At 37.9% G+C, this 16,305-nt stretch overlaps 1 protein-coding gene across 25 annotated transcripts in view; it reads right to left on the reverse strand.

The window, feature by feature from the left end:
• TDRD3 (tudor domain containing 3) overlaps positions 1 to 16,305 on the reverse strand; it is a 165,974-nt gene that overhangs the window by 70,705 nt on the left and 78,964 nt on the right. The window lies entirely within an intron of this gene.

Consider the following 16,305-nt stretch of genomic DNA (forward strand, 5'->3'; position numbering starts at 1 on the left):
CAGACTACCTGCACTTCACTGAGTGTGCTCAGGCAAAGCACCTTGGCATCTGATTTACCGTTTTTCTCTTCTGGCAACGCCAAACTGAGCAGTGCAGTCAGCACACCTGAGGGACAGGATGCCATCCAGAGGGACCAGCTTAAGAAATGAGCCCGTGGGAACCTCATGAGGTTCAACAAAGCCTAGTGCAAGGTCCTGCACCTGGGTTTGAACAACACCCACTTATCAATACAGGCTGGGGGATGAAGGGATTGAGAGCAACCCTGATGAGAAGGACTTGGGGATGCTGCTGGATGAAAAACTGGATGTGAGCTGGCAACATGTGTTCAGAGCCCAGAAAGCCAATGGTATCCCAGGCTGCAGCAAATGAAGCAGGACCAGCAGGTTGCAGGAGGTGATTGTGTCCCTCTGCTCTGGTGAGACCCCACCCAGCTGCATCCAGTGCAGCAGTGCAATGAGAGCTGCATCCAGCTATGTGATCCCAAGCACTGGAAGGATGTGGACCTGCTGGAGCAATTCCAGAGGAGAAACACAAAAATTATCAGAGGGATGGAACCTCACCTGTGAAGAAAGGCTGAGAGAGTTAGGGTTGTTCAGAATGGAGCAGAAAAGTCTCCAGGGTGACCTTGTTGCAGCCCTTCAGTTTGTGAAATGGCTTATAAAAAGGATGGGGACAAACTTTTAAGCAGGCCCTATTGTGACAGGACAAGGAGTAATGGTTATAAACAAAAAGAGGGTGGGATTACAACTAGATATGAGGAAGAAATTTTTTTTACAGTGAGGGCGAGGAAACACAAATGGGTTGCTCAGGTGGTTCGTAGATGCCCCAGTCCTGGAAACCTTCAGGGTCATGAATGAGGTTCTGAGCAACCGGATCTAGTCGAAGATGTCCCTGCCCAGGGCAGGAGGGGTTGACCAGATGTTCTTTAAACATCCCTTCTGACCAAAACTATTCAATTATTTTATTAATGGCATGTAGTTGGATATGCATGCTACAAGATTTGTTCATGACCTTAAAACTTCAGAAATATTTTTCATACACCAGAGCTCTTTAATTCACACTGAACACAGGAAAACACTTTTAATATACTTCACAAAGAGATTCGAGAGAAGGCATCCCACACTCCCCTCTCTATATTCCACTGACAAACTGTGAATGCCTAACTAAACAAATCAGTACGTGCTTCTGTCTTGCTGTACATTCAGTCTAGGCTTACCCTTTATGGCAAACTATTTATTTTGTCTTTACTGATTTAAGGATCTAGACATTATCGCCTCAAAAATAAAATTTTTAAAAATGCTTCTCATGAGACCATTTTCATATCCCTCTCCACAAAAATGATTTGCTCCCTTTTCTTTGACATTACTCATAACTCTTTCAAAGATCAAGTCACTGCCTACACTTTGGCAAGACTATTACTGTTTACTAGTGAGAAGTTAGGAGAAGTTAATGATTTGACAACAGAAAATTTGGCTTTCATGCAGACTGGTCAAATAGTCATGAGTCACATGAGTGCTGATCTCAAAGTTGCTTTGCCCATACAAATTTGATCAGCGAACTCCCTCTTTATTCACAGACTTCTTCCTCAGACACCACGTGGTTCTTCACAAGCCTATGCTATGCATTTTGCATATCTGCACATAAACCTGTATCTCCTCTAAAGTTTGGTCAATGGGTAGACATAATTCCTGATCTCTGTGCTAACAACTGCAATTATAAAATTCACCGTGAAGAATCCCACCTCACAAAACTGCACAACAGCTCACATCCAAGTATTCTTGACATTAATTAAATTAATACATTCTGCTCCTAATTCCAGTAATTTTAATGGGTCTGAATTAACTCAACTCCAGCTCCAACTTCTATAGGCAAATGACAATATATCATCAAAACTTATGTAAATATAAAGTGTATTCATAGCTCCACCCATTTTATTAGTGAGGTGAGATGGGGTAATTTGTGAGTAAGCCTTGGGATATAGAGTGGTGTTCTACAAGCACTAAGGCTTGAGATGTTCACCTCTAGCCATGAAAAGCATTTACACACTCCAACTTTCCCTTGACCAAAACATCTCTTTAAGCACACAAAACTGCAAACTGCAAACTTTGGTACACAGAAATGCAAAGGACACTGATAAAAAATAGTGACAGAGGAGGAATAAGGGTGAAGAACAAAGGTAGAAGAAAAAGACAAAATAAGTAAACTTGTCTCTGCTTTTTTTTTTTTTTAACAACTTACTTCAACTAAAAAAACATTGTTTTTTCTGCACTCTGATGTTCTTCCAGCAGAATTCAGAAAGGATAGGAAGAAAAAATGGAGCAACACGAGGCAGGTCTTTATTGAACAGGTAACTAGTATGACAGCCATTTTGTCAGATAACTATCTGCCTTTTTAGAATGCTTTTCCTTTTTCTCTTTTTTAGGGTTATTTGACTGGATCTAATATGTTAGCACATGTGAAAACATTATAAGACGAGACTCATGTTCTTGTTATCTGTTCAGTGTACTGCTGATTAACTGAAAGTCCTAATTACCAGCAATTCTGCCATCCTCCATTAATACACACCCACCCCTGCTCAACTACTTCAGGTTCTGTTATCCTTACAAGCTTTACAGGTAGTTAAATTCCAGTCTATTTTCATCTGAAGTATTAAAAGCTCAACACCTTAGTACACACCTGCTCTTGATCTCAGACAGCTGAGGGAAATGTTAGAGAGCAAAAGTAATGCATCAGAATAAATAGAGAAGTTAAATTCACAGCTGCTGCATTCTGATTTCCATGGAGAACAGAATACAACTAACTTAGAATTAGAACAAGTTATGGTGCCTCATCATTAGAGTTAGGAAGAAGTAAAATTTTAAAAATAATGCTCAGGACCATCATCTTCCTTATTTTGGAGAAATCAAGATAAGTTCAGCTGAATCTATGAAGACAGTCCCCTTCAAAAATTATTCTCTCCTGTTCTGCAGGATAATTATCTGCCAGTAATCATATACATCCTATAAAATAAATCATAAGAGAACACCATTCCTCTCAGTCATTTTCATTTTGGACAAATGCTGATAAAATCCTTCCTGCACCTGCAGAAATTTTATCTACCTCAATATTTCTAGAAATGGTCACTTTCAACCTGTCTTGAATGAAGAGCTTAGCTTCCGCTTTTGAAAGCATAAAGGGATTAAAAAACATTTTACCACAGCTGCATGGTGTCCTAGCAAAGAACACACAAAGGGGAAAAAAACCCCAAAACAATCAAAAAAACCCACAGACTGACTCTCTAAGCCTAAAGGGTAATTTGCCTGAGATCCTGAGGCAACTCTGAATTTTGATTATATATAAACTGGGGAATGGCATCAAAGAAGAATGACTATTCACAAAAGTGTGTATTATAGATTCACAAAGCAGAGGAGGCAGAATACACGTCTCAAATCCCCAGGGCCTGAGCTGGTATCCATTTTACCTAGACTGAAATACTCCAGCTGCTAAACAAACGAGCATAAGGCAGAGACAGGCACTTTTGCCAAATTTCTCTCCCCTCCTTTTGTATTCAGCATTTGGAAAAAGCAAATATCTCTAAGATTAAATAGATAAACCATTTCACATGAAGTCTAGTTTATTCATTTTTGTTTTAGTCACCAAATCCAGAAGTTCTTAAAATGCAGTTTAATTAATCTTAGAAAAACAATGATTATATATTATGCAGTTTGTCCAGCAGCCACAGATGAATTCTAATCACGCAAGCCAATTTTAGCCAAATTTGACAAAGAAACAGAGGTCTCAAAGACACCTAAGTTTCCCCTAAGTTTCCCAGAAATCAGCTGCCTGGTAGGAGTAAGACATACAAATTAGCAGTTGCATTGTGGAAAAAGGAAACAGAACTTGGCTGTCATCCATCTCGAGCAGGAGCAATCAACTGGTCAATTGAAGCACTCGCCTAGCTCCAAACCAGCCATAACACAGGCTGGTGCTTGCCAAATGCAGAGGGACGTGAGAGGAAGCCAAATGTATTCTGGGGTAGGATAGACATGAAGGAAATGAAGGCATGATAGTACACAGGTGCTGGGGAGTACCAAGGGCACTGCAGCAGCCCCATCTTGGGAGTCAATGCGGAAAGTTTGCAATAATCACTTTAGTATTTGGAGCTTGAAGACAACCACAATTTCAGATTTCCATAACTCTGAAAAGCTTATGTTACACTTGTTTTTCATTTCAACAATGGAGCCAAGTAAGGTGATGCTATGACTCAAAACTGGACTATTTACTTTCTTTAATACAAGAGTTGTAAAGTTGATACTCTAATATTCCGATTAAGAAATAATGAACTCAATCCATGCCACAATATTTAGGAAGCAACATTAAGCAAAAAAGTACATTGTGAAATATACATCTGCATCCTGCAGAAAAATAAATTCACAGGATATGATGGGAGCAGGCAGGCAAGCAAGAACGAGCAGAGATAAGCCATTTCTAACAATAACCACCTCTCAGCTGAGAAGGAGGAACTAATGACACCCTCCATCTGTCAAATGGTAAAACAGGTATATCATCACACAGAGATGGCATGATAATGCTAAACTTTTTCATTCTGCATAGGAACATACCCACATCCAGCCACCAACTCTCACAGAACTGTGCAAGCCAAGTCCTACCTCTTGTAACTGCAAATGACTGTTGTCATTCCTACACACAACTCTTCTACCCAAAATCACAAGTACATGACAGGCATAAAAGACATAAAAGGCACCATGCAAAGCCAACACACTTGCAATTTTGAAACTTTCATGTAATTTATCATGCACTATATTTCGCTTAATAAGCTGGTAATTAACTTTTTTTGAGGGGTAGTAAGTAAATTGAATCATACCATAGTTGTATCACATCACATTTTCTGTCATGTGGTACTGTCCTCTTCAATGACAGGAGCATATATATGTATCTCCCTTCATCATCTTCTTCTCTCTCTTTTTCCTCATCTGCTTTTCCTAAACTCTCCCTCCTGCCTGCCCTTCTCCACTTGACAGTAACAAAGCAGATGAAAATTACAGAACACCTTTCTTTTGAGGACTAACTAGAAAGACCAAGTTTCTTCACCATCAAAAAGACCAAAGAGGATATTTAACATATCCATATGGTTGCAAGTGACATTACTAAGATAAAAAGGGATTGGCCACTCACCATCCCTAAGTCAGCAGGTGGGAAATTGAGCAAACTAAGGAAAAGGGTGCTTCATACAACATATGAAGGTGTTACTCACTATTCTGTGGCTGCTAAAATTTAAAACAGGTTCAAGAAAGAACTGCATAGATCCATGCAAAAGAAGTTCATAGAAATTTTACTAGAAAGAAAACATCTAGCTGAGGAAATTGATGAAAAAAACCCAACTGTTGAAAGCTGGGGAAACATTCTGAGAATGAGAACAATCTCTGCACATTTGTTATACTCTTAGGCTTCTCTATAAACATAAGTTACTGCACTTGATTAGAGACAGTTCTGGGACAGAAACTTTGATCAACACAGTAAATGACAGCTGAAGAGCATCACCTGTAGAGACTAAACAAGGAAAGATGTGCATGAACAGAATGATTTAAGCTTCTTGATCCTGTAGCAAAGTCAACTCAAAATACTACTTCCACTTAAAATGAAGAGATCATTTGTGCCGGTCTCCACACACTCCAGTTCAGAAATTAAGAGATATCAGAAGTTTCGGTAGCAGCCGGAACAAAAAAATAAAGTCATTCTAGCTATAATAAAAGGTTATTATAAATTACTTACTTTCCATTTAATACATATTCAATAATGTAGACATACATTTCATTTTTTTTCCACATATCACCATAGCTTGTGCTGGCATAAGCATGTCAAAATTTTATTAACTTTTTTAACTTTATTAACATTAAAGTTTAAAATAGATGCACAACTTTTCATAAAAAAAAAATAAAAAAGTAAGAGAATTTTTTTTGGGGGGGTGTGGGGGAAGAACATAGAGGATAACATGCTAGTAAATTTTAACACGAGATGTACCACCATCACAATTCCTTGGCCAAAAAGAACATCACAGAGCTCCAACCACCGAGACTAGGAAGTAGCTGAACAGAAATCAGCTCTGTGGGTTCATGGTATTGAACAATTTGAACACAAACCAGCGTCCCTGTACAGCAGTAAAGCCTAAGAACATGCTGAGCTGCAACAGCAAGACTCTAGTCGGCAAATCAAAAAATATCATTATTTCTCTCTCCATAGCACAAAGCCATGTCTAATGTATTGTGTCCAGTTTCGGGGTCCCCATTATGAGAGAACATCCCCAAACTGAAGACAGGCCACTGAGGTGTTTTGGGGTCTGCAGCCTATGTTCTTAGGAGGAGACACTGAGAGCACCATTGATCATCCCAAAGAAGAGAAGACGAAAGAAGGAAGTTGTTGCGCTGCCCACCATCTGAACATGGCTTAAGGAGATAAAGCCAGTTCTGAGTGCTGTGAGGTGAAATGAGAAAGTGCAAGAAACACATGCTGAAACACCAGAAATCTCAAATGGACATAAAGAGAAAAGTCTTCTCAAAAAGTGGCTAAGCACTAGAGCAAGCCACTTTGGAGATATTCAAAGCTTAATTAGTCAAGACCTTGAGCAAGGTGACCTAGCTTGAGTTAGCCCTGCTCTGAGCAAGGGCTGGGACTAGGATGGCTTCTTCAGAATGTGGCCAAGTAAACTTATTTTTTTAAATTACATGTTGAGCAAGAAAAGCAAAACCTGGCATCTTTATAATAATTAATTCCCAAAAATACTTTCTCAAAGGAACCTTTTTGACATTTTTTCCCAGCAAGGATACTTAAAAGTTGGCTTATTGAGACTGGAATAAGCAACATAATACTCTTACATATAAATAACAAAAGGCTCAATCATTAATAGACCAAGTATAAATTTGATAATTTTTAATCACTTTATTTAGCTTATCAACTGTACTCATGAAGGAGGCTATTAATATTTCTCAATTCAAGCTGTAAAATCTTACTTTATTACCACACAAAAGCAGCACTGAACCATAAAACTATAAAATGAAACTTGGAAACATTATTAATTGCTATTTTGCTATTAAAGCATATCTTCCATACCAGTGTCAAAGACCTGGACTACTTCTGCTTCAAGACACTTCATATTAATTTCAAAAATAATAAAAGCTTAAAATGTCCAGTGTTTGCTGACTCAACAAGCAAGATGCTAAGAAAATACCTTCAGTTTTATTTGTAACATTGAAAGCAGAATTTCATGACCAACACAAAGATGCCAAGGATAGCTGCTATAGTGGGTACTGGTCTTAGAGAATCTATTCAAGTGCTGTAACTAAAAAAAAATTAGCTGTTCAAGCCACCCAAGGCACATCCATCCCTTCTACATATCAAAATTGGCACAAACAAAAAAAGAAGTTACAATCTGCTCAGAAGACAAGGATGAAAGATGAGGATTCTACTGAAAGAATGAAGTACGTTTAAACTGAAATGGCAGGCAGAAAGTAATTTGTTTTACAGCTGTGGTCATCAATGCTTAAAACACACACATCCCTATTACTATTACTGTATAATTTTAACTCAGCACAGAAATTTTTTCTGGATACAGAGCAGTTACTTTCAACCCTGCAAAAGTGTCCTGTTTACTTTTCTTCTACTTTGTGCTAAAATAACCATTTCTACAGACCTTTAAAACTAGATTTATAGCATATTTACAAAAAATGACTCAAAAGTAAGCAGCATGAGGGCATGCACTCTTGCAATGTAAAAGAACACACATGAAGACTTGTTTGCAATCAATTTGAAAAGCTCTACAGCAACAGAGATTCATATATTCCTAAAACTATAAAAAATACTACTGCATCTATGTGGCATTCCAAAGGACTTCCAATGATTATATCCAAGCTGCAGTTCACCAGTGTTGTGATTTAATCCAGCAGGTGAATAAACACCACACTCACCAAAAAAACGAACACTCATTCCCTGCCCTTGTTTGGGGCAAAATTGCAAAACGTAGAGGTGACCACAAGACCAGGCACCTGGCTGTACCATTCCACACACACTGCTACCACTCATTGCTACCTGGACCTGGGGGCAAATGTGTGTGCCATATTCTTAAATAGTTGTTTCACCCTGAGCAAGACCTGAAACACATTCAGAAGACACAGCAATAGGAACATGCTGGTTTGAACATGCCGAGGATACTGAAAGCTCCTCCAGAGCTACTGCAATTAGCCTGGAGGAGAGGGGGAAGGTGGAGGTGTGTCTCCCCTGCAGCCAAGACTGTCTGGGGAGGAAAGGTGCCCAGTGCAATTATTACTGGTTCCCGTAGATGGCTCCCGAAGCTCGGAGATGGAGGCAGTGCGAGCACAAGCACCACAGCAATCTCACAACTACAATGTTACCGGGAGCCAGCGCTACAAAATACAACACAATAAAAACCTCGACCCAGCCCCCAGAGGTGATGAACAGCGCAACACGGAACATATACAGCGAGTATTGTTACTTATACAACATATATACACTTCGACATTTAGAGCAAGTACTGTCGATGTACAATACAGCACTGCACACACAAATCAATACTGTAAACTAAAAGAGGGTAGATGAAGATGAAATATTAGAAAAAAATATTTTACTGTGGTGAGACACTGGAAGAGATAATGCAGAGAAGCTGTGGATGCTTCATCCTTGGAAGTGTTCAAGGCCAGGCTGGATGTGGTTTTGAGCAATCCAGTCTAGCAGACTGTGTCCCTGTCCATGGTAAGGGGGTTGGATGGAACCAGGCAATCATTAAGGACCCTTCCAACCCAACCCATTCTATAACTCTACAATTAAAACAAATCTGTTTCAACATGTTCCAGTCAGATCTTCCACTATTTCAAACCTTTATGTGCCATGCATAATGCCTCCTTTTTGGGTGTCAAAAAAGGACTGTCATGATTTGACCAGCAGGTAGCTAAACACCACATAGCCACTCGCTCATTCCTTCATCCACAGTGGAATGGGAAAAAGAGCTGGAGGTAAAAAAAAGTAAAATTTGTGGGTTGAAATAAAGATGGATTAATATGACACAAAAGGAAGAGAAAATCATGGAAATTACAATCATAATGAAATAATATATACATAAGTTATGTACAATGCAGTTACTCAACACTTACAGGCCGCAGCCCAGGCAGTTACCAAGCAGCAGACCCTGATCAACTTCCTCCCTAGTATATACATTGACCATCATGCCATATGGTATGGAATATCCCTTGGGACAATTGGGGTGAGTTGGCCTGGCTGTGTCCCATCCCAGCTCCTTGTGACCACCAGCCTCCTTGCAGGTAGGGTGGAGTGAGAAGCTGAAAAATGCTTGACAATATAAACACTGCTTGGCAATAACTAAAACATCAGCATGTTATCAACAGTATTCTCATCCTAAATCCAAGTACAGGTCTGTAAAAAATGTGAAGGTGATCGATCATCCAAACTACTGCAAAACCAAATTAAGCATCCATAAATGCAGTCTAAAGATTCTACCAGGAGCATACTTTTCCTAACTGGCAGTATTCTTTCATTAAAATGTTTATAATTATACCCACAGAGTTGTAACAGAGAAAATATTTTTCAAAGTCAGGAAAAATTTAAAGAACCACTTTGCACAAGAGAAAATATGCATTGCCCTTCACTACTACTGCTATAAATAAAGTGTAAAAAAATCTGCAATGGTAAGACACCAAATGATGTTCCTTTTGATACTGTTTACTTAAGTGTTCTTTGAAATAAGAGGTAAAAATCAGGTGCTGAAGTAGCTCACTGTTAAGATTTATTTTCATATTCTTTGGTTTAATTAATAATTTCAATTAAGTTTTTTGGCACTGCAGGCTCAAGAAGAGAAAGGATTTAAATTAAGGGTTCTAACACTCAAGATTCATCTAACCTCCTGATACGTAATCAGAGAACAACATGTGTTCTTTATTCTCTTGCTTTTTTTGAATGAACCTCTAATTCAAACTTTTACTTCCTTTCCTTCTCAAGTCAGTCACAGAAATGTTTCACCTGACAGATAATTATTTTCTGTTCTGTTATTAAAAGATAAAAATTAAATAAATAAATATGTTAATATTTTAAGAATCAAACAACATAGACACACAGTAATTATTCTGAACAGAGAAAAAATACTGAAAGACATTTAAGAGTAGAATTATGCAGTTAAAAAGCACTAAGTTCATCTCTAGTGCAACAGCATGAGGAAAATATGACCACAGCTAAAGCATAACAGCAATTACTCTTCTAGACTAAATTAAGCTTTTTACTTTTCATCATGCTATTATCATATTGTGGCATGGTTTAGTTAGGAACTAAAATATAAATTATGAACACAGAGCATAGACTAGTGTAGTGTTAAGAAAGACACTCTCTTCCCCATTCCCAAACCTAGAGAAAATTACACACTGGTAAACCCTCAGCAGCATTCTCCAAAGAAATCTTTTCCATCTCAAAACCATGAACAGAGAATCTTTTTGCCTAAGCATCCAAAACTGTAAATGAGCATCAACTGCAAATTTCTGCAATAGTTATTTGATCAAGGCTGAAAACTCAGTAGATTTACAAAACTTAACACCTCAAGCATAAAAACACCTTCAAGTTCTTATTTCCTCATTTGCTTATTCCATAGCAATTCTCTCTTTTAGACAATTCTTCAAAATGAAATTCTGAAACATATGCCAGAAATTTTTCAGACCAAACTCAGAATGAGAGATTTCTTTGGCCACTAAGAAGGAGATTACCACAAACTGTTACTTACTATTTAATGACACAAAAATTGATTGAAATAATTTTACACTACATATTCAAGAATGATTTACCTATTAAACAAACTCAAACATCTTGATCTTAAAATATTAAGTATAAGCAATGATGCATCCATTTCCTTCACTTTTTTTCATAGTTACAAAATCCGAAGCGATTTTTTATCAAAAATTCTAGCTAGCACTCAAGTGAAAAGTTGCAGAGGTATTTGGCAAGTATTTGCCAAAAGGCAGAATTCCAGGCCTTTTCTTACACTAGGTGAACTGCAATTCTCTAATCTATCAAAACCTACCTGTGTATCACACACAACTGTGTATAGTACCTTCCATGCAAACTTAAAAACGCAACTTTAAATAAGTTTTTAACACCAAGAATCATGACTGTGCTCATTATACATTCTGTTCTCAATGAAAAGAAGCTTGATGGATCATATTTTTACATAAGGATACTTTCAGCATTCCTTAGCAGCTCATTACTTCAACACAAAGTGTGCCTCATTCAGAAATCACTACTCTGCACAGTCAGAACCAGATCCTTGAAAATCACCCACCTTCTCTTCATCTCCTTCACTGATGTTTTCTCCCCTCATGTTTTTCTCCAAATAACAGTCAAATGGAAAACTTCACACTCAGTAATACTTTCAACTGTATAACAGAAAGTGTGCTAAGATTAAAAATGTAATGTTCATTAGCATTACAATTCTGAAAAGTAGTTTAAAGTTCACCTCTGCTTTGTATATAAAACTGTCTTGGACATGGTATCACTGTTACAAAGGTAAAAAGAACAGTACGTACTTGGAAACTCTGAGTAAACTTAACTGCCCTGATGCCTTTTAAAGTCTTCCTCATTCCCACTGTACAATGAACCTAACAGAAATTATGGCAACATCAACCAAAAGAAGTGGAAATTTGCTTCCATAATAAATGGTAATTTCCATTTCTATCATTCTAACAAGCAATACCATGAAACAAGATGATCCAGCTGTTGAAAGATGTATTTTACCTATTCAGTACACTGCCATCAATATCAGAGCTAAGTGATTTCAAATCCTCATTTAATAGGAGAATAGTATTACTAATGCCTTTCATAAGGGTACTGGATAGTGCACACTTCTAGCCCATGATTTAATGCTGTATCCTGATTTACATCTCTAAGTATTTAAACACTTACATGTAAGTATTTAATCACGCATATTGTATTTTACAACAGTAGAATATAACACAGTGAAACTTCAGCAGACTGAAATAAACAAGTGAACATGAATCTCTAACAACTACTTAATAGAAGAGATTTAGTGATAACACATGCACACTCTTATCTAACAGTAATAGCTGTGATGCAAAAATGTCAAACTTTTCCAGGTAACACACAGAGATGTGCCCAAGATAACCTCACTAACTCCAAACTTTGATAAGATAAGCTTCTAGCAAGCAGCACTGTTGTAAAACAGCAGATGCTAGAAATAGCCCCTGCAGTCAGAAACTGCTGGACAGAAGCTCTTGCAAGCTTTCTGCTCCTTGAGAAGATTTGCTACTCCATGATTCATAACAGGCCAACAGGCCACAGCAATTTGACATACGAAAGTCACAACACTGTGGATGGTTTACTTTGTTCATGTAACAAAATTCTTAAAATTCTTTCCTTTTTTTTGTCTTCTCAGATACAAGCTGTGAACACCCTCACTCGTTTTCTCAAGAAAATGCTGGCAGCCACCCTAAAGCATTAAACTGAACACAAATACACTAACTCTGGGGCTGTGCCAAAGACACAGCTGCCACGCCACTGAGAGTATCTTGAAGCTGTCTTAACACACATGGCTTTTTCTCCTCTGGCTTTCTTCAACAGCTTTTTTTCGGCTATGACACAGCACTAGAAGTTCGAACTGCTTTTGGAGCACTAGGAGACAAACAACATGAAAGAAAAAGCCAGTCTTGACCACTGCCCCCAGACAGCACTCCCTCACACAGAAGTGAGTTCAGCAGTCTGTTCTCCACTGTCTTTGCTTGCTGTCAGTTAATGCAATCATTCCCATTTCCAAAACCTAAGCTACATTTCCCAAAGTGAAGGGTTCAAAATTATGCCAATACAAGAATGTCTGCCATGCTTTGATTACTTACTAGTGGTACAAAGATTATTTAAACCACTTTCCTTAGATGTGCAAAAAAGCTCAAAGGTTGCACATCAGTCCAAGAGCTGTCCAGTCCTCCTAAAATCTGACACCTCATGACTATGCATTACATTAAGTACTTAGAAAGTGATTAGAAACATGAATATACTATTCATCCCCTAGAGAGCCTTTCCTTCTTTCTGTCTGCTCTACTAGAATTACTCTTACTGGAATTAAATATGCTCTTTTTTCTCTAAAGAAGTAGAAAATGTACTATTCCTGAAAGTATGAACAATTTGCACAGCTTGGAGAATTAGTCTTAAATTTATTTTAATTTTATTGCTATGACAATCACAGGGAAAACAAAAACAACCTGATGTATAGGATATTTAATATCCAATGTTCAAGTGTAATTCTCTCTAACTAAAACTTCAGGACAGCTTCTTACTCCTATGTACTCCTACATGTATTACTTACATAAAATTATATTTTAACCAGCAGTAGTACACAAAATATACACATAGAAAATCCCAATAAATATCACTCTGTTATCAGTATGAATGATAACAGTACCTTACTCCAAAATCACCAGCTACCTTCCCACCAGCTTGCTGCTCAAGTACTCACTGCCTGGGGAGTGTGAGCACACAGAAATTGAAGAGATTTTAAAAAACTGTCTCAAGAGTCCTATAACATGATTTCAGAATGCAAAGTCTTTGCAAAGGTCTTTCTCCTGAGACCTAGTTTATCTATATGCAACATCTACTCCAAATGCCTCAAACTTCCACATTCTAGATGACACTAGCTTTCTGACTAGTAATTTAAATTACCAGGAACATATAAGTTTAAAAGAACCTACTTTTGCTCTAATGGTAAGATACTGACCTTCAGACAACTTTAGACTTCTTAAACACACCGTTGCTTTTATTATTTCACCCTTCCATTGGGAAGTTCATTTGGGTTTGTTGGAAAAGGCAAATAATAGTCAAGCATGTTGCTATTCTATCCTTCCCTCAAATCCCTACCAAAATCCCATTTACACTACACTACAAAATTTCTCTGATGGAAGAGGTAAATCAAATCTCAATTGTGTAACAAGCTCCACCCCATCACCTTGCTTATGTGATGATATAAATTAGTTTAACAACAGAAAAATTGATAGAAAGTTTTATGAAACTCAGAGGACAGGAGATAATGTCACAAAAAGATGTAGAAAGAAGGAAACTAGTACGTCACTGAGTCAAATCCATTAAGTAACACTTGTCCTAATGAAGTATTTGCATTCCATAAAGAAGGCTAAGCCTAAGAATTACAATGCTAACTAAACAGCTTTTGAGACAAGACTCAATACATTAAAAATTCCAAGAACTCTGAAAAGGAGACTAGCTATGGGAAACCTACACATTTCCAGGGAACTCACTGATTGGAAAGAATCAACATGCGACATACTATACCAAGAAAAGTCAGGACACTGGAAAGGTGGGAGTTAAAAAGAGGTCTGCAGCGATTTAAAGATCTTTAACTTTAGATGTGCTGCAAGTAGAGTAAGCTTTTCTCTTTCCACCTTTTTTCTTTTTTTTCACTGTAGCAACAACTTTGTTCTAAGTTGCAACAATTCTATAAATCAAGGACATCTTATATTAATGCTTTAGCTTCCTAGCAGAGAAACCAGTAGGTGAAGTCTGCATCCCCCAAGACAGTGCATAAATCGATCAGAGTTCTCACATAAAAAGATGCAGGGAGATTCTTTCCCAGCAACTGATGAAAACCAGAAGGGTGAGCTTCAGCAAGGCAGTGGAAATCATAGCTGAGATGGAGTGCATAGGGGACTGTCACACTTGCTTTGCCTTTTCTCTCTGTTTTCAACAGTTCGGTTCATTTCTCTCCAAATCCTCACTCCCTCTTCCCTCATCTCCAATCAAGGGGAGAAAATCCTTTCCTCAGAACTATGGTGTGCGGACACTTACCTACCAATATAAAAATAAGAACATAAATGGTGTTTTAACTTATGCAGTCTAGGGCTGTCTAACACAGTTCCATTTTTGTCAAGGGTGACCAGAGGCAGATGATCCATGTCAAGAATGCAAACCACAGCAAATATCTAGACATAAATGTCCAGAGGAATTCCTGGCTACCATCCATTTTAGAGCTGGTAGTCCAACTTCACTGTAGAGTTCAGTATTCAGTGCACCTATCCCTACCTGGCTTTGCCTAATTACAATTTTAACTCGCTCACACTTTTTCTGCTCCACAATATCATGCGGCAAATAAGTTCCACAATTTAATTACACATTGCTTGACAAGCTGCTTTAATTTTCATCAGGTAACAAGTTTAATTCACCATGTGGCCTAATTCCTGTCCTAAGAAAAACAGCTAGTCTTGCTTTTTATTCATCATTTCTTTATGATCTATGGATTTTATAGATCTCTATCATCTCTCCCCCTATTGGTTTGTTTCTCAGAGCAAAGATCTTCATCTTCCCAGCACAGACTACCTTCAACACCTCTCATCGACTTTTTCAGTGTCTATGAAACCCTTGCTGTGCTGGGATGATTACATTAATGCACACTTTCAATGATTTTGACACACCTCTGATGAACATAATGACCTAAAAATGATTAAATTCTTTGTGAACAATTCCCAACAACTGTCTGACCACTGCCCTTCTCGTGTATGTATGTAACAGGAGCAAATTTAGAGCTCATGACTGTGTAGATAGGTCTGTGTGATTTTCCCTGTATGACCATCATTTGGGATTCACCAGAACTGAACTACACTTGTACGTGAAAGAACTGGAACACAGCTTTGGAAGAGTTTGCTGCAAGTACCCAATTAGTTCAGATTTTACCAATCCCCAAAGATCAACAAACTGCTATGGTGCCACAGTAATGTCACCCCTTAAGGATATTTTTTAATATAATGAACCCTTCAATCCTAGCAGAAACCTACTGCTAACATTGTTCCAATATAAAGCAATCATTTATCTATCTCATCTCTCATCTTTTAACCAACCATATTAACTGACAGGATAACCATTTGTCTTCAGAAAACAAGCTTTGGTTGAGGTCTGTACTGAAAAAATTTACCCACTTTTAAACCCATCTACTACTATCTTCAGTAAGTGCTTTCCAATTCTAGAGTTGTGGCATTCAATGAGTGATAACTGTGTAGGATTTGGTAAGACATCTACTTTCATTTTATGTCCTGCCTGCAGATTATATAAACCTCACCAAGTTCACCCCCTCCCGTTTTCTCTTCTGCAAACTGAGTTCTCTTCTAACAAACATGTTAGTCCGCTACCTCCTTCCACCTCCTTATTTTACCTATCCTTTTTTTCACCTTTGACTATAGCCCTAAATTTGTTTCTTGTAGTTGTAACAATTCCAGCTAGTAACAGTT

The sequence above is a fragment of the Cyanistes caeruleus genome, chromosome 3, assembly GCF_971803275.1.
Source record: "Cyanistes caeruleus chromosome 3, bCyaCae1.hap1.1, whole genome shotgun sequence".
In the NCBI taxonomy this organism is placed as follows: Eukaryota; Metazoa; Chordata; class Aves; order Passeriformes; family Paridae; genus Cyanistes; species Cyanistes caeruleus.